This window comes from Orbicella faveolata, unplaced genomic scaffold, assembly GCF_042242905.1.
Source record: "Orbicella faveolata isolate gen_17 unplaced genomic scaffold, um_ofav_v1 contig_26, whole genome shotgun sequence".
Lineage (NCBI taxonomy): Eukaryota > Metazoa > Cnidaria > Anthozoa > Scleractinia > Merulinidae > Orbicella > Orbicella faveolata.
This window is the reverse complement of record NW_028301554.1, coordinates 7390001-7409471: the sequence shown is the minus strand read 5'-3', so window position 1 is coordinate 7409471 and position 19471 is coordinate 7390001. Positions and strand designations below refer to the sequence as shown.

The 19471-nt window shown below is 39.7% G+C and overlaps 2 long non-coding RNA genes across 3 annotated transcripts in view; both read left to right on the top strand.

The window, feature by feature from the left end:
- Positions 1-1297: 1297 nt before the first annotated feature.
- LOC149107935 (uncharacterized) lies at positions 1298-12240 on the top strand. Its single transcript, XR_016209153.1, has 4 exons — positions 1298-3713; positions 7609-9290; positions 9985-10049; positions 12018-12240. It is a non-coding gene; the product is annotated as an uncharacterized LOC149107935 (long non-coding RNA).
- A 330-nt stretch (positions 12241-12570) lies between these two features.
- The window catches only part of LOC149107934 (uncharacterized), a 9442-nt gene continuing 2541 nt past the window's right edge, over positions 12571-19471 (top strand). Inside the window, exons 1-5 of one of the 2 annotated variants that reach the window (XR_016209142.1) lie at positions 12571-12783; positions 13335-13386; positions 14175-14250; positions 14503-14567; positions 16006-16112. This is a non-coding gene — a long non-coding RNA (uncharacterized LOC149107934). Of the gene's footprint in view, positions 12784-13334; positions 13387-14085; positions 14251-14502; positions 14568-16005; positions 16113-19471 lie in introns of those variants that run through there. The other variant, XR_016209141.1, reaches the window with a different exon arrangement.

The window sequence follows — 19471 nt, the reverse complement described above, 5'->3', positions numbered from 1 at the left end:
CACAGTTTACTCACTATCCCCTTTCTTATCGGTTCAGAGCTGTAGTCCAGACTGGAAACCATGCATTCCTGGTTTGCCTTCACTAATCTGCAGCAGCTAAGTAAATGCATGCCGGGATCAAGGGCATGATTTCAGGGAGTTAACGCGCGGTATCTGAGTATCTTGTATATTTGCACACAAAAAATTATAAATTTTTCTATATTGTATTTTCCGCAACGGTAATTAAGAGGATCATTTCTTAGAAACAATGTAAACTATTAACCTGTTACTAACCTAGCTTACTTACACCGTACTGGGGAATAATGGCCCAAGGTCGTTGCATTACGGACAGAGCGAAGCGAGGTCCATACGATAACGACCGCGCGAAGGCCAATATTCCCCAGTACGGCTCGAGCAAGCTAGGTTAGTAAGTAGTTTATTAATAAAGTGTATTATCGACAGGCTCTCTTCTTGGGGTTCTTCGCGCCTTTGTGATCTTCTGTACAAAAGAGGAGGGATATCCGTTAGAAACAAGTACAGATGACAGATGTTTCTTCTCTCCAGCGATTACTGATGGTTTGGTCACGAGACGTTTAACCCGGTCGTACAGACACTTCACAATACCGCGCTTTACTGACTGAGGGTGGTGTGAATCATACGCTAGGTACTGATCAGTATGTGTTGGTTTCCTGTGGACACTGGTGGTAAGGCGGCTATCAGGTTCTCTGTAAACTGACGTGTCGAGAAAGGCGATCTTGCTGTTGTTCTTGATCTCCATGGTGAAAAGGATTGATGGTTATTGACTGTTCAGGTGTTGCAGGAAGACATCAACTCTATCCCGATCCAGGATGGTGAAAGTATCGTCTACGTAGCGTTTCCAGATCTTAGGCTTGCAAGGTGCGGACTCTATTGCTTGTTCTTCAAATATCTCCATGTAGAGATTAGCAATAACAGCGGATACAGGGCTCCCCATGGCTGCGCCGTCTCGTTGTTCGTAAATCGATCCGTTGTACTGGAAGTACGTAGATCTTAATACGAAATCCAAGAGGTCCGCGATTTGAACTGGTGTAAGTGTCGTGCGGTCAGCCAGGCCTGCGTCGTTCTCCATTTTTTGTAGCGCGGCTTGTACGGCGCCCTCGATCAGTACGTTGGTAAACAGTGACTCTACGTCGAAAGACACCATGATCTTGTGGTCCTGAATCTCTTCACTGGCGATAGTGGAGGCGAAGTCAGTTGAGTTCTTCACTGCGAAGTTCGAGTTACCTGCAAGAGGAGATAATACGTTAGCCAAGAAAGCAGACAGGTCCTACGTAAAGGTGTTGACACCTTTGTTGCCTAGAACAACAAGGCATTCGCACCGTCTTTAAGTCCGACACGACACCTCGGTCACACTTAGTGCGACCAAAGGACACTGTCAACCCGGCTAAACAAGATGGTGTTGTCTACAGGATTCCCTGTGAGTGCGGCAAAGTCTACATCGGGGAAACAGGGAGATCTTTGCAGGAGAGCATCAAAGAACACGACAGGGATATACGACTCGCCCGTACCCAGACCTCCAACGTTTCTGAACACACCCACGAGACCGGCCACTATCCTATCTGCAATGATGTCAAGTTTATTGATCGAGATCCTCACTGGTACACACGTAGGGTGAAGGAAGCTATTCACATAAGACTTCACCCTAATAACATCAACAGGGATAGTGGAATTGAAATTCCTGAAGCATGGATACCCACGATCAAGAAACACAACAACGGGAGAACGGTACAACAGCGGACCGCTGACGGAACAGCTACTCGCCGGAACAATGGAACAATAGGAGGATCGAAATGCACCAATCACAGCCGACTTTTGTGATATAAATGGTACCGTGCAATCAGTCGACCTTATCGCCTGAAGAAGACTAGCAGTAAGCAGTCGAAACGTCGCGATCTACATCTCAAGTGACTACAACGTGAGACAAACGATAATACACTTTATTATTGCATCTACCACGATGGATGACAACAACCTTTCCTCGACATTAAGTAGTTTATTATATGACCACCGGGACGTTCTTTCAAAAAACAGAAAATACACGTGTTATGACCGTTTCCATGGACACGGTTCTTATGGCAAAATCCCGACCCAGAAAGAACGAAACAGAACGCTGAGATCTGCTTAATAACTACCTTGCCATAAAATATAAACTGCTACTGATAACATTTGTCATTAATTATTCCGGATACTACAAAAACCTCCTCTAATAGGCCGGTAAGTCCAAGAATCAAAACTCCTGCCAGGAGTAATCTGCTAGAATTCTATTACTGACCTGCTTTAGCACATGCGTCATGCTCCTGCCGAAATTGTCGAAGTAGGACTTTACGCTATCCCATAACGAAAACAACTCTCTAATACAAACAAATGTGTATATTTATACTAGCCTTATTGTACAAAGAAAAACAACAACAGTTGGTGGGATGTTTTGTAGGAGAAGCATTACATACCAATCAAAGTCAAATTCAATCGTTCTGATATAGCTTGATTGACAGTAGCTCCAGTAAAACTTCGTTCGAATTTCCTCGATTGATAACTTGGTTTTCCAAAGTGCATCAAAGATTTTACACTCGCGAGTACCAAGTTACCCTACCAGGGGAGGGAGGCACTGAGGATAGCGACGAATGAAATCGGAATTGCTTTATTTTGTAGGGCATTTCCAGGCGTACCCATCAAGCATGCGTGAAAATACATTACGCAGGCGGGATGCGGGAGATTTTAAATAAGTTAATGGCGGAATGCGGAAGAGAAAACTGAAAAACGTTCTTCCTCTGTAAACTTCACAAACTCTCTAAACAAATTTTTTAAACCGCACTTTATGATCAGCTGTTTTCTTGGAATTTCTGGAAACACCCGAACCTGCAATTCGTACTTTTCACTTTTCAAAGGGAACCTACTGTAGTAAGTAGCTAAAATGGTATTGTTTACCCTCTCCGTTGACAATAATGTAGAGCTGTGACATTCATAAAAACCGAAAACGAAGACTTATGGCTAACTCGAAGCTGTTTGAGTCTGTGATGTCGTGGTCTGTTACAATGGAAATTAGGAAGAATGCATCGATCGCATCGATCGTGGAGAGTTTATTATAAAGTGACTGACATAGTTGGTAAATTCACATTCTCTCGCGTCTTAATCATGCGCATGAAGAATTAAAAAAGATCGAACGACATCAGCTAAATTCTTCTTAGCCTGCGAGCGAGCTCACGTTGGAGCACAAGGGCGCGTGGCATAGCAGCGAGCGAGAAATCCGGAAGCGAAGCCGCGACACGAGAAAGTAAACTTTGCGCCTCTTCACCAGCCGGATCGCATTGCTCGCATTGCTCGCAGGCTAAGTTCTTCTAAGGTCGCCCTCTGTCTTTAAAGCATGTCAGATAGGAAAAGATGTAACACACCCTAGATAGTTTTTTTCCTCTAGTCGCAGGGGAAGTAACTCAATATCATTTCAGTTTCTTGTTGAGCAATCATTGCGTGAATATCTGTGAACATGCTCAAATGTCACAAACGGCCTTATGACAAAATCACGTGAACCCAACAATTTCGTTTTTGTCTTCACTTGGCACGTCAGATGCTGTGAAACTGATATTTTTTTATGAATGTTAATTACACGAGCGACCCTATTATGAACAGTGACACGCGGAAGTCTCTGTGCAATTTTTCTTGAGGAAAGCGGACGGCTGAACACAGACCACTGTGCAACGGTAAGTTACTCATTATTTTGTTTAAAACAATATTTGATTACAAGTTCGACTGATAAAAATTACCATACCAATTTTGCTCATTCGGGATATCGAAAAAAGCCTCCTCGTATAGTTGTATGGCCTAGTGGCTATTACCTTGAGGTCCTAAATCAAATGCTCTTGGCACCAATAATTTGGTAGCAGATTGTTCCAGTGACCCACATAAGCAAATGCTTTATTTCCCTCTTAACCAGTTTTTCGAATTTACCACATTCAGAGTTGGGAGTAGACTGCAATGAATCAATCCACCCCAAGTAGAAGTGAACACCTTAATCATAACAGGTTGATCCTGGACAGAGGTTTCTCTTCGCCACAAACAGATGTTCTATAAATACTGTCCTTCCTGTACGGAAGAACAAAAACAAAAACAAAAACAAAAACAAAAACAATATTACGTACCGCAAACACGAATTGAATCGTTCTTATATAGTTTGATTTAGCTCCATTAAAACTTCTTTCGATTTTGTTCGATCTTGATAACTTCAAAACCGCGTATTACATTAAGCTGCCGGAAGGACGAAAATACTAAATATGACGAGAAGAAAAAATATCAGGACAATTTCTTTAGACGGCCTCTCGAGGCGTATTTCCTGCCGCTTTAGACAAAATCCACTCCTCACAGTTCATTTTAGTAACACCGTGGAATTAAGAAACGATTCGCAATTTGCTGTTTGTCAATGCGTATCCCGCCATTAATTATTAAAGAGTGCATACTATGTTTTTACGAAGAAGTGTCATATTTCGGATCTCGCCTCTTGTTCAAACCCATCGCGCATTCCACCAAACCCCTGCGAAATATATATCATCCTTTTTCCTGAGTGTTTCATAGAATTCACTGTCGACCCTTTCCGATGTGAAATTCCCTGTGGTAGGTAAAAGTTATCCTTTATTTTTTGGTCTTTTCTTAACCAATTATCAATTGAATGTACTCGAGACTAATAGCAAACTCCAAGCTGTTTGGTTCTGTGACTTCAAGGCCTGTTACAACAGGAATGACGACGGATATCATCAACAGACTGACACAAATAGTAAATTTACTGGCGGTGACCCTGTATATGAGATTGTCTTTTAATACTTTGGCATTTAAAAGATTGATTAACTGAAGTATCAAACCATATTGGTCATGACGAAATTATTCCGAGCGGTCTGGTTTTTTATATCGGTAAACATAGAAAAGGTCATAAACGGCCGAAAGCAAAAATCACGTGCAGACAGCAATATCATTTATTTTGTTGTTCCGCTTATGACGTCAGATGCTGGCAAACTGAAATAGTTTTACGGATGAATAATTTGAGTGAGCAACAGAATTATTAACAGCAACACACAAACACGCTTCTGCAGTTTTCTTGAGGAGAATGGACGGCTGTATACAAACCACTGCGCAACGGTAAGTAAGTCATTGTTGTCGGCTTCGGCTAATGACATTTTACCATATCCATCGTGTTTATTCGGGATATCACGAAAACGTCCCAGTTAATTTTATTGCGTCTTGGTTAAAGCAGGAAGGTCTCGAACGAAAACCTTTCCTAGCAGTAATCTGCCAGAAGAGGATATTTGAGCTGCCTTCGCTAGCTTAAGTTATTACTACACATCCTTCCCGACTTCAGGCTTGAGCCAATAGACTGCAATAAATCGATAACACACCTTTTATTATAGTTAGGTAAGGAAGAAATTGTCCATTTCCCGACCCAAGAGGACAATACACTGAGTTCTCCTTCCGATACCTTCCTGGAGGGGGTGGGGGAGGCACTTAGAACTACGAGGAATAAAATCTGACCAGTCAGTTTTATTTTGTTTGGGCTCTTTAGGTGCATTTTGTGTTTCGTGAGCTAATAACGTATTCCCTAAGAGATCAGTTTCGCTCGCACAAAAGTACAAAATACGTTTCTCACGGGAATGCTTCGTAGTTTTCAGTTTTCAAAGGAAGTTCCACTATGGTAAGCAGCTAATCTTGTATTGTTTGTCCTCTCACTTGACAATAATAACTCGTTACCACATTCATAAAAAGAAAACACAGGGAAGGCTGAATTCGAACTTGAAGCTTGTTTGTTCTGTGATTTCCTTAGCAGAGGTCATAAATGGCTTTATCAGTCAAAGTGCACGTGCATACGGCAATGTCTTTTTCGTATTTTGTTTCTCTTTCCTCTTGTGATGTCAGATAATTTGAAACTGAAATATTTTTGTGGAACCATAATTTATGCGAACAGCACGCTATACTGTAACAATGTCACCTAGACGCCCCTCTGCAATTTTTCTTAAGGAGAGCAAACGGCTGTACACAGTCTGCTGCGCAACGGTAAGTTAGTCGTAATTATATTTTGTTTCTAACATTGTATAATTTCGGCTTCCACTGTTAACAGTTACCATATCGATCTCGCTTATTCGGGATATCCCGAAAACCTCCTCATATAATTGTATGGCCTAGTGTTTATGGTCTCGATATCCCGAATCAAATGCTTTTGCCAGCACTGCTAGTGCTCTATTAGTGACCTGCTTTAGCTAATGCCTCATGTCCCTACCAACCTGTTATGGAATACATTTAGGGTTGAGATAAGACTGCAATGGATCAAGAACACACCTCTATGATAGTCACTTTACAAAGACGTTGATCATCTCCACCAGGATTTTTCAAATGGGGGGTGGGGGGAAGTCACACTGTGTCAAAGTGACAGTACTCACCAGATTGTCATGTCGTTTTTGCCACCTGTTGTAGGTTGTTTCCTTAAAAAAGGCTTACAAAAGGGGGAGTCACGGACACCTTAGAACCCCCCTCCCTAAGCTACGCCCTTAAAGTAGAACCTAACTCTGTCACAGAACGGGCTTCTTTCAGTTACGAAATGCTGTACACATACTGGCCTCACTGTAAGGACGATAACTAATACAAATTTGGCATGTTTTGCTCTAGCAACATCACGAACCAATCAACCTCGAATTAAATCGTTCGCATATATCTTGAATGAGCTCGACAAATATAAGTTGGATTTTCTTCGATTGATAATTTGGGGGTCGCAACAAATCAAACGAGGCAACGTAGGATAACGAATGAACTCTGAACAGTAGTAGTAGTAGTAGTAATATTTTTGTTTTGTTTTGTTTTGTTTGTTTGATTGTTTGTATCTTTGTTTTTTTTGTGGCCTCTAGAGGGGTATTTCGTGGTCATTGAGCTAATGCGCGCTCCTTGGAAATCACTTCACTGAAACTTTAGAGTTAACAGAGAAAATGCGATTTTCTGTTTTCTATATTATTCTTCTGTATCTTACCATGAACTCTAAAAGAGTCGCGCCTCCAGCTCGCCGAAAAGAGGATATTATCTTTCCACCAAGGTATTTTTACCCCGTACCCTTTTTTAAACTCACATCCCGGATACCCACAAACGCATGCGTGATACGATCATCTGTTTCCTTGAAATTTGGGCTATCTCGTCTGCATATGAAAACTAAAGAGAGCAAAGAATGTAATACTTATTAGAATTACTCTTTTATTTAGCTGTCTTCCAGCTATTTTATTTGTGTTGGTCATTGTCTGCCTTTATCTTGCAGGGGAATTCCCTCACTCTTATTTCAGTTTCTTAGTGGTGGTTTCCCTTTGATGTCAAGATAGTGTAACTAAACACCGTAAATTTACATCGTACTTCAAAACATGAGCTTTAGCTCTGCCAGAAAAGTCAATATTAAATACTATTAAATCATTTCCTGTGGAAGAAATTTGCATGTATAGCGTGACAAATGTTATTTGGGTTGCGAGCTCTAACAATGAGTCACGCAAGAAAATATAGTCACGCGAATGAATGCTCGCTAAAAGTAACGCATTTCGATATACAATCTGCTTAACTTCTTCTTTTTTATTATTGAAACAGTTACTGTTGTTGACGCGGTTTGATTTTGGATTCATCCTGTTGTTCTGAACAGACTGGTGAGTACAAATTACTTTACAGTAGGAGGATATCATTTAAAAGTTCTTCATAACTTGTGTGCAAGAAGCAAAACTTTGTTTATTGTGGAAGGTGCTGCATTCCCTAACCTGGGCTTAATTAATTTACCGTACTTCTGTACGAATTAAAACGGTTTATGATTTACAATTTTTTGGAAGTGAAATTAACTGCAGTGAAAGCTGTATTTAGTGCACACCTTTAGGACCCTCATTAGCGTCCGCTTAATACAGGGTGTCCGTTCAAAACAGGTTCTAATATGTCGTGCGATAATAGTTAACTAGTAACTCTTTTATAGCACAGTGTACCACAGTGTAAGATCAAACATTGCTCATAGAACAATGCTCAGTCAGTAAATGCATCAAACTGGAATAATCGCTTAGCTTTAAAACGACATCGCTGAACAATGTTAAAAGAGTCTCAGCTAGACCTCTAGAAGTAAAAAGCTCTCGAAGTGTCAGCTCGTTGCTGGTTTTGTGCAACTTGGTGTCCGCGTCCGCTTAACAGAGGTGTCCGCTGAATGCAGGGTTTTTTTGCAGTGAATGTGGGATGAAAATTTTGGGACTTCAGCTAGTGTCGACTTAATAGAGGGTTTCCACTTGATATGGGGTCCGCTTAATACAGGTTTCACTGTAAATGCTGTTTCGTAGGATAAGACAAGCGAACTTTCTACAAAGTCGATTCGACAGCCACTGCACAGATTAGACACAGATTACACACAGATTAGCAGTATGGTTCAGGTCTTCCAAAACAACATTGTTAGCCATGAGACTGTCAACATTATTAAATTAAAGCTTTGCACTGTTCCTCTTTTTGTAATGGGTGACACGTTCAGGTGAGCTTAGTTATCGTAATCACGAGAAAGAAAAGAAATTCCGAAGACACTACGGAATTTCTTTTATTTCTTGCTATTTTACAGTGGAACTCTGTTAATACGGTCATCAACGGTCCATGAAAATTTGGCTGTATTAACGGGTAGGGTCAAATTTCATGACTGGTCTAAATTGAGTGAGGTCTTAACATATGTATCACAATTGCACTTGTAAAAAGAACTGTTCTTTAATCATTACATACCATATTAACGATGGAAAGATGAACATAACTGGTTTGAGTGGCAGTATAAACGGGATAAAATTATCAAGGATTATCCCGATTGAAATATCAGAATGTGGTCGTTGGCCGTATTAACGGGGTGGCCGCATTAACGGGGTTTTCTTATAAAGAAAAGTATGGCCGTTTCACCGAGACAAAAAAGCTGGCCGTCATAATGAGGTGATCGTAATGCGGGGTTCCCATGTACTGGAAACAATTTTGGCAGAAACATTTATCCCTCTGTAAACGAAGTGATGCACGTTCAATTTGCCTTTAAAGCTATTGGACTTTCCCATTAGTATGTTGACAAAAAATGGAGATAGCAAAAAAATTAATGACACACTTTAGAAGAATTGTTTTAGTTCAACTGGTTTGAGCCGCGTTTGAAAATAATACAAAATTTAATTTGCATTTTTCCTTGACTTCCACCTGCTTTGCAGGGGAAACTCTTACAGTGTCTTTTCAGTTTCTTTCACTTTTGCTTTCACTTTCATCACAAGATCGAGAAACTGAATACGGTAAGTTTATAAACAGCAAGCTGTCTGTGACTGATAGAGTTAGATGTACATGGAACAAATTATGAATCACGTGACTGATTTTCTTCATATTCTAAGAAGTATTAGTGAGTCAGCGAATAATTTTCCGCAAGAATCGTCTGCGCAGTGCTAATTGGTTTAACTTTACTTCCTCTTCCAAAGAGCGAACAACAACATACAACAAAGAACTTTGTCTTGCTTAATAACCATTTCCATTTATTATCAATGCTAAGAAACCCAGTACACTTTCAAAGCTATTGGACTTTACTGTCAGTATTTAACAAAGAATGGGAATAGAAACATGCAACTTGTTTTCGAGTGATTTTATTTGATTGTTATGATCAATGTTTGAACTCCTATTGTCTTGCAAGGAAACTCCCTTAGTTTTATTTCAGTTTGTATCCCTTTTGGTTTTCTTTTCACCAGAAGATTAAGAAACTGCACACGGTAAGTTTATAAACTGTGAACTGTCTATGACCGATAGCGTTGTGAGCACATATAATAAGTAGAGCTGATTTTTAATACTTTAAATTTACACTTGGAGAGGTTTGCATGAATCGCGTGGCTGATTTCTTTTTCTTGTAAGAGCAATTACTAAGTCACGCGAATAATTGTTTGGAAGCATCGTTTGCGCAGTAATAATTCGATTAACTTTTCTCTCTCTTCTACTTTTCAGAGGAAAAGGTCCTGTTATTGACGCATAGTCATTTTGGTTTCATTGTGGTCGACTCACCAAAACTAGTGAGTATATATCATTGTTTTAATAGCTTTGTTATTCATATTAGACTGAAACATTAAGTAAGCTGTTTGCAGTCGATCTAATTTTTGAATGTAAAGAAAGAACCTGGGAGAATTTGTTGCCGTAGCGTCGACCATAATCACTGACTACTCTTAACGTCATGTTATTAAAGGCTAATTTGAACCAGCTATAGTTAATGACGCTGGTGTGACTGAAACACGATTGAAAAATGTTTTAGAAACATTAGTGTTCCAAACACTCCCGAAAGGTAAATTTATTTCTCCAGGCATTGAGTAACTGTGATTTGCCGTTTTTCATCCCGCATCCCGTCCCTCAATATCAAATTTAAACGCACTTCCTGGTTGAAATGGGCACATGCTGCTCAAGCCAAAATATTTTTGTCCCGAATCCCACATCCCGCATTCCACATCCCGCCATGATTTTCAGCTTATCTCGCATATTCCTCCAAGTTTATGATTTGACACTCCAGAAACTTCGAAATAGATCTTCCATGGATGACGTATTATGACAATCAGTGTTTTCTCGAAACATCGAGAACTCCTCAAGTGGTTTTCGGGGTTTCATTTTGCATCGTCTGGTTTCTATCTTAACCAGTTAGAATAATATAGAGCTCGATTATGATATCCACGACCTTCAAACAATCATGCAGTGATAATTAACCCCAAAGTCAATTGTTTGCTGTAAGAAACGGAAAGTTTTTAGCTCTGTGAATTGATATTGTTGCCAGGAGATGGCGGCAGAAGGAAATCAATGAGATTGTGCAAACTAAATTATGAAATGAGTGCTCGCGGATAACAAATATGAGGAATTACAACAGAACGATGGCAAAAGCCATTCGTCTTTAGTTGTCGTATTTGTCTTGTGAGCAAGTCAGTTAGTTTCTATGAAAAGAAGGCGAGGAATGTAAACTTTATTCATTAATCAACTCATAGTTAGAAGAGGAGAAACTTGCCAAACTTCTAAAGAGCAAACAAAGATGCCACGATTTATGTTGGAAGGTCCACAACAGTAAACAGTCTTTCGTTTTGCGATCATATATAATGAGATTTTACTGTCACGCCAGTAAAATATCGTTAATGGAGCGTGACGTACGTTCTCAATGAGCCGTTCATGACGGCATCACTTTCTATAGAGCTATTGAGCAGTTATATTTCAAAGGTCAGCAAACTGTGAGCCTTATTGTAGCTAAACCTAAAACATTCTAGTTTCTTTACCTTCTGAACGTTATAACGTACCATAGCATTGGTGCAAAGCATTAAAGCACTGTTCATGTTTAAGATGTTATACGTGTTAGGGTAAGCTGTTCGGTAGTACAGCCGTTCCTACTGGCTTACAAGCAGACGAGCGTCTCCATATAAAAGCTCGGAAAATTGTTCAGAGTCCATTCTGAGTTCTGAGTCTGCGCAGCGACTTCCCCCAAGCTTGTTGTTTTTTCATCGCCTTTGAACGTCGCTTGCTAACCGATACTCTTGTCCGATCCTGCACATGCTGTCTGTCATTCAGCTCGTGGTGCTGGGGAGATAAGTGAGGTTGTTTTGTCACGCTATCGCCGGAAGTCGCATGGGCTAACCAAACGCAAGGCAGTGTTCCCCCATTAACGCCATCACGAGTTGTTTCTATTTGAGTAATAGCTCTGGTTCAATTGCAAGTCGCCACGGTTAACTTACTTTCGCTAGGAACAACGACATTAAGTAGGCATAAATCACATAACCGAAACTTTTTACTCGAGTTATATAGTCTGTGAAACAGAAATAATCACTTATTGTGTTTAATGCACGGTCAAGACCGAAATGAAAACAAAAACATACAACAAAGAACTTTGTCGGGCTTAATAATCATTTCAATCTATTAACTATAGTCAACAACGCAATATGCTTGAAAAAACATTGGATTTTGCCATCAGTAATAAATTCCACTGTTATTAATTTGCATTCGTTTTTGTTCTTCAGTCTCTATCACTTTTCATTTAATTTCGTCCGAGGATCGAGAGACTGAGCACGGTATGTTTGTAAACTTTAAGCTGTTCGTGATTGATACCGTTTCATACACATACAACGTGTATTTCAAAGCGATGTTTAATAGTTTCAGTTTACACTGAAAGAGATTTTTCATGAATCGCGCGAGTGACTGATTTTTTTCAGTTTTTGAGCACTGTAAGTCACGCGGATAAATAAATCAAACGAATTATTGTTTGGAGATACCGTTGTGGAGTAAAAATCTTCTTAACTTTTCCTTCTTAACAATTTTTACAGGAAATATTATCGTTGTCGGCGCATATTGGTTGTAGTTTCATTCTAGCCGAGTGACTCAACAAAAGTGGTGAGTGCAAATCAGACTTAGCTTTGTTATACATATTGGACTGAAATCATCACGTTAACTGTTCACAGTCGCTCCGCTTTTAGGAGAAGACTGACAAACCGAACACAGTGAGTTTATAAACTGTACGCTATTTGTGACTAGTTGCGTGCACATATACAAGATCTAGAGTTTACACTGGAAGAGACGTCACGAATCGCGTGACTGATTTTCTTCCTGCTGTAAGCGCCAAAAGTGAGTCACGCGAAAAATTTAGTCACAGAAATGATTGTTTGGAATCACCGTTTTTCAGTAGTAACAATTTGCTTAACTTTCCCTCTTTGCTTACTTTTCAGGGGAAAAGGTCCTGTTATTGACGCGTATTGGTTTTAGTTTCACTCTGGTGACTCACCAAAGCTAGTGAGTATAAATGATGATTTTAGCTTAGTTATAACATATTCATGGCAGACTGAAATAGTGATGTAAACTGTTCACAGTCAATTTCATTTTTCAATGCAAAGTCTGAACCTGAGAGAATTAGTGACCGCAACGTCGAAGCTAATCATTAACTACTTTTAACTCATGTATTTAAAGACCAATCAAATCCAGTTATAAGTAGCGACGTTCGTGTGACCGAAACACGATTGGCAATCTGTTTAAAAAACTCTTCCTTTTCAACTCATTAGTGTCTCGGAGCACTCACAAAAGGTAAATTAATTCCTCCAGTCACTTTGTAACCGTAACTTTTATTTCATCCCGCATCCCGTCCATCAGTTCCAAATTTATCCCGCATTTCCTGGTTGAACTCAACACGTGCTGCTCTCATCCCGCATCCCGCTTCCCACATCCCGCTAGGATTTTCAGCTTATCTCGCATCCTGTCAAGCATACGTTTTGACACTCCAGAAACTTCAAAATACATTTTCCATGCTTGGCGTACTATGATAATCAGTGTTTTCTCGAAATTTCTAGAACGCCTCGAGCGGTTTTCGTAGTTTCACTTTCCAAAGCAAGTTCCGACGTGGTAAGCACAATTCTAGCTAACTTTGCATCGTCTAGTTTCTATCTTAACCATAAAGTGATGATCAATTGCAAACTCCATTGTTTGCTAGTAAACAAAAAAGTGTGTGGCTCTGTCAGTTCTGATGTCTGTTGCCACCGAAAAAAGGAGTTGGAAATCAATCAAATCGTACAAAGTACATTATAAAGTAATTACTGACGAAAAGTTAATTCAAGGCCTTCCATATTTACAACAAAACGATGGCAAAAGTAGCTTTCATTAGTTGTCTTATTTCTCTTCAGAGCAAGTCAGTTTGTCTATGACAGGAACCAGCGTGGAATGTAAATTCTCTTAATCAGCCCACACGGAGTTAAATTAATAGTAAACTGGAGTGGTTTCTAAGCCTGAGAAACTTCAAAAGAGCAAACAATGATGCCAAGATTTATGTTGAAAGGTCCAGAACTGTGAACAATCCTTCAATAGTGCATTAATTAGATAACCGAAACGTTTCTGTTGGTTGATCTATAAGACAAAACTGACTTAACACCTATTGTGTTTTATCCATGGTTAAGACAAAGAACGAACAACATACGAGAAAGAACTTAGTCTCAGTACCTTGATAAATATTTCACTGATTATTAGTTATGGTCAAAAACCCAATCTGCTTTGAAAGCTATAACGAAAAATGGGGACTAAAAAGATACCATTTGCTTTCAATTTTTTTTTTTATTTGATTATTTTGCAGAACGTTTGAAACATATTTCAATTTCAAATTGTTTTAACTTTCTGTTGGACCTCCTATTGTCCTGCAGGGAAAACCCCCAGTGTTGTTTCAGTTTCTATCAATTTTGGTTTCATTTTCGTCAGAAGACTGAGAAACTAGACACGGTAAGTTTATAAACTGTAGACTGTCTGTGCATGACTGAAAGCGTTGTCTGCGCATTTAACAAGCATAGCCGATTTCTTAATACTTTAAATTTACACTGGGAGAGGTTTGCATGAATTGTGTGACTGTTATTCTTCTTGTTGTAAGAGTTGTTATTGAGTCACGCGAAAAATAAAGTCACGGGAATAATTGTTTGGAAGCATCGTTTGCCCAGCAATAATTGGCTTAACTTTTCCTTCTCTTTTACTTTTCAGACGAAAAGGTCCTGTTATTGACGCGTACTCATTTTGGTTTCATTGTGGTCGACCCACCAAAACCAGTGAGTATAAATCAATATTTTTTATAACTTTGTTATTCATAGTAGACTGAAATCATTAAGTAAACTGTTCACAGTTGATCTACTTTTTGAACAAAAAGAAAAAACTGGCAGATTTTTTAGCCGTAATGTCGACTGTAATCACCAACTACTTTCAACTCTGACGTCATGTAGTTAAAGACTGATTTGAATCGGTGTTAATATATGATGCGATTGGCATGTTTTATAAACCCCTACTCTTTAACTCATTAGTGTTTCCAAACATTCCCGAAAGATAAATTAATTTCCTTAGTCACTGTGTAACGTGAATTTCTGTTTTTCATCTCACATCCCGTCCCCTAATATCAAATTTATCCCGCATTCTCTGGTTGAAATGAACACATGCTGCTCAAGCCAAGATATGTTATCCTGAATGTCGCACCCCGCATTCCGCATTGCACATCCCGCCTTGATTTTCAATTTATCTCGCTTCCCACCAAGCTTATGTTATGATACTCCACAAACTTCGAAATAAAGCTTCCATGCATGACGTAGTATGATAATCAGTGTTTTCTCGAAATATTTAGAACCCCTCAATCGGTTTTTCGCAGTTTCACTTTCAAAGCAAGTTCTGCCGGCCGTGTTAAGTACAACTCTAATTAACTTTGCATCCTCTGGCTTCTATCGATCAGTTAGAATAATATATAGCTGGATTCTGATAGCCAGGACATTCGTAAAATCACAAAGTGATGATTAATTACAAGCTCCATCGTTTACTGTTACATAACAAAGTTTTTGGCTCTGTCAGTTCTAATGTCTGTTACCATGAGAAAACGAGAGTTTGAAATCGACCAAATCGCGCAAAGTGCATTATAAAGCGAAAACTGAGGAAAACTTAATTCACGGTCTTCCATCTTTTACAACAGAACGATGGCAAAAGTAGCTTTCATTAGTTGCTTTATTTCTCTTTAGAGCAAGTCAGTCTGTCTATGATAGGAAGGCTTGGAATGTAAATTGTATTTATCAGCCAACAAATACTTAAATAGTAGACTGGAGCGGTTCTTTAGCCCGAGAAACTTCAAAATAGCAAACAAAGATGCCAAGATTTTTGTTGAAAGGTCCAAGATCGCTTTGCGATCATGCACTATGCATTAGTTACATAACCGAAACGTTTCTGTTGGTAAATCTATAAATCAGAACTGAGTTAACACCTACTGTGTTTTATGCACGGTTAAGCCAAAGAGCGAACAACAATATGCAACAAAGAACTTTGTCTAGCTTGATAACCATTTCACTGATTATTAGCTATGTTCAAAAACCCAATATATTTTGAAATCTATTGGACTTTACCGTCACTGTTTAACAAAGAATGGGAATGGAAAAAATGTAACCTACTTTCGAATGATTTTATTTGATTGTTTTGCACAATGTTTGAAACTTGTTTCAATTTTGATTTGTTTAGAATTCCTATTGGACCTCCTATTGTCTTGCAAGGAAGCTCCCTAAGAGCTGTTTCAGTTTTTACCACTCTGGGTTCCACTTTATAAGAAGACTGAAAAACTATACACGGTAAGTTTATAAACTGCAAGCTATTTGTGACTAATAGCATGCTTATACACGAGATCGAGAGTTTACACTAGAAGAGACTTCGTGAATCGCGTGACTGATTTTCTTCCTGCTGTAAGCGCCAATAGTGAGTCACGCGGATTATTATTAAAAGTAACACGAATGATTGCTTCGAAGCACCGTTCTGTGCAGTAATAATTCGCTTAACTTCTTCCCTTTTGCTTATTGCCTGGGCTTCCGTAGGAGAGCCCGAGTCTTAAAATGCTAGCGTTTTGGTCGCCAAAAGGGGGGTCATGGTCTCAGGCGTTCCATGCGTAGACCATAAAAACTGGGGACGAGAAACCCGACATTGCTCGCTCTTCGTGACAGAATGCGGTGTTTTGGGAAGAAAGTTTTGGCAAGAATCGCGCCTTATACTTTCATCTCACATACAAAGATGTCGATCGTTTTCAGAAAGGGTCGGTCCACGAATTATATTGCTTGAAAGCCAGCCAGGTAAGCAAAGTTCACGCTCGAAACGTTCTCGTGAGATAACAACTGAGCCGATTGCGGTATGAGTTCAGTCTACGAAAACACTGGCAAAAAACAGGCAGTCAATGATGGCGTGTGGCTACTGCTGTTATTATTTAGAACATTGCAGTAAAACAAATCATATTGCAATAAAACGAGCTAAATACGAAAACGTTTTTGGACTCGTAGTTCATTAAAAACATGCCGACTTGTTTCTTTCACCGCGTAAAATATGTCGATCTGCAAAGTTGTAAAGATAAGACTTTCGGTAACTGAATAAAATATCCTACCTCCAAGTTAGTTGGCTTTCTATTAGAGTGCAGGAAAAAAAAAAATAACGTGCTAATTTGGAGGCACACTGTGCGGGAGAATTAAACCTTCGATTGTGCGGGGAATTGTTTGGGATTATTGACGAACCAATGTTCTTGCCAAGTCCTAACGAAAATCTGCATTCACGATAGTTTAGCCAGTTATTTCACTAGTAGTTCAAATATATTTAGCAGTCTCAGCAATCGCCAACTCTTTTACGATGTTACTAAAACTGGTAACGGGGAACGGGGAACGGGGAACGGGGAACGGGGAACGGGGAACGGGGAACGGGGAACGGGAGTTTGGGAACGAGTGTACAGCGGTAACCCGCCTAAGCCCTAAGAATTCAACATGGCGGACAAAGGAAAAGAAAAGGGAACACTTTGGGGAAATGTAAGGAAGTGTTACGGTTGTAAACTTTACTTTCTACCGGCTGTGCCTCAAAGTCCAAAATGGTACTGAGTAAAACAAAGCATGAAATAGCGCCTGGGGAGAAAATCGAATCGGTATTATCACATGCTACCCCAATCGGTCAGTACAAAATGCAGACTGCAGACCGGGTACAAAATGAAGACTAGGTACAAAATGCAGACTGCAGACTGGGTACAAAACGCAGACAGAGAATAAAGACTGTTTTCCGTCTGATACGTGACAACATGTCATCTAAAAACATACCGAGTGTCATGCAGTCGCTTTTCCGCGATCATCTGTCACCAACGTTAGCATTATTGTGGAATATTCCTTGCTCGTTTCTTCATATATTTTGTCTTTAACAAAGCGGCCAGGCCACAGGTTATTTATCTGCTGCTCACCTGATTTGCCAGCTGACTTGCCGATCTCGGAAAGGCCGCCTTTCTAGCTTCCGAATGCGAAGACAGCGGACGAGCCACAATCAATGATGCTCGTGTGTTATGTCACTTGTCCTCGATATCATACTGCGTGTTGCTATTTTTAAATATTGATATGACAGCTTGCGCACAAAGTGAGAAGATATGAGTAGACTATGAAGGCTTGAAATTCTATGTAAGAAAGACTGTGGCCTGACTGATTGGCGGACGTAGCTTGTGATAATACAGGATAATACCGATTCGATTTTCACCCCAGGCGCCATTTCATGCTTTGTTTATCCCAGTACCAATCGGACTCTGCTCTAACAAGCATGTACTGGGCCATGATCTGGTGGCACAGCCGGTAGAAACTCACGTTAACAACCGTAACACTTACTCACATTTCCCCAAATTGTTCCCTTTTCTTTTCGTTTGTCCGCCATGTCGAGGTTTCACGCGGGTTACCGCTGTACACTCGTTCCCAGACTCTCGTTCCCCGTTACCAGTTTTAGTAACATCCATTCTTTTAGAAAACTGTCTGACTGCAAAAGAAAATCATGTTGCGAGAACTAGACGACATGAACTAGACAAGCATGAAACTAAAATAAATAGCAAAACAAAATGCCGCATCTTCCCTTATAAATGAGAGTCCTCTTTAAAAATACTCCTGCCTTGATTTAAGAAAGATATGTAGCTTGAATATTTCTTCATAAACTGCGTTAAGGGTCGCAAATTCTTGGAAGTTATCCGCAAAATACACAACTTGAAAGTTTATGCAAATTATGTGCAATGCAACTTGAGCTTAGTCACAGGACTGTTGTTTTCGCGAAGGAGCTTGTCATGATTCATTTTGGCTCTCTCGAAAAGATTATTCGCTCTCCAAAGGAGATATGACTCTTGAAGAGGGTTTAAGATCGAAACACGGCAAAGATGTCAGTTCAGCTACACAATTTACACGGATCGCCACGACCAGCAAACAAACTTCGGACAATTTCTGCCAGCATGTACAAAGTAATAACCATAAGTTGTAAAAAGACCTCGAAAATTCTATGCAAACAACTTCTCCATCAATGCGAAGGCAGTTGTACTTCATTCTTGAACCAAAATGGTTTAAACTCGCAACTTGCGATAGGATGAGGAGGATACTCAACGAAGCAACTTGAATAGTAGATATCTAAGCGGAACTCTTGTGCTAAAATATCCTGATTCTTTAATTTGCTTTTATTGTGTCAATTACGCGTTTTCGTAAAGTACAATTTGATACTGTGGTACGAAGCCCGAGTAAACGCTCTTAGAGCCTCTAGTTTTCAGAGGAAAAGGTCCTGTTACTGACGCGTGTTAGTTTTGGTTTCACTCTTTTGACTCACCAAAACTAGTGAGTATAAAACGATTATAGCTTTGTTATTCATAGTAGGCTTATAATCATCTAGTAAACTGTTTTCATTCGATCTACTTTTTCAACACGAAGAAAGAACTCAGACCAAAATTTTGATCCTGCTTTGGAAACTTTATGTTAACAATCAGACCCGGTTTCTAATCATATTTACCGTATGACGCTGTTGTGACCATAGATGAAACGCGATTGAGAAGTCGAAAACGCGTCCTTCGTACCTCATCAGAGATTACAATTAAGGTATATTAATGTGTTCAGTTATATTTATGTGTTCAGAGTGATTTGCTGGTATTCATCATGCATCCCGTCCCTCAATAGGGATC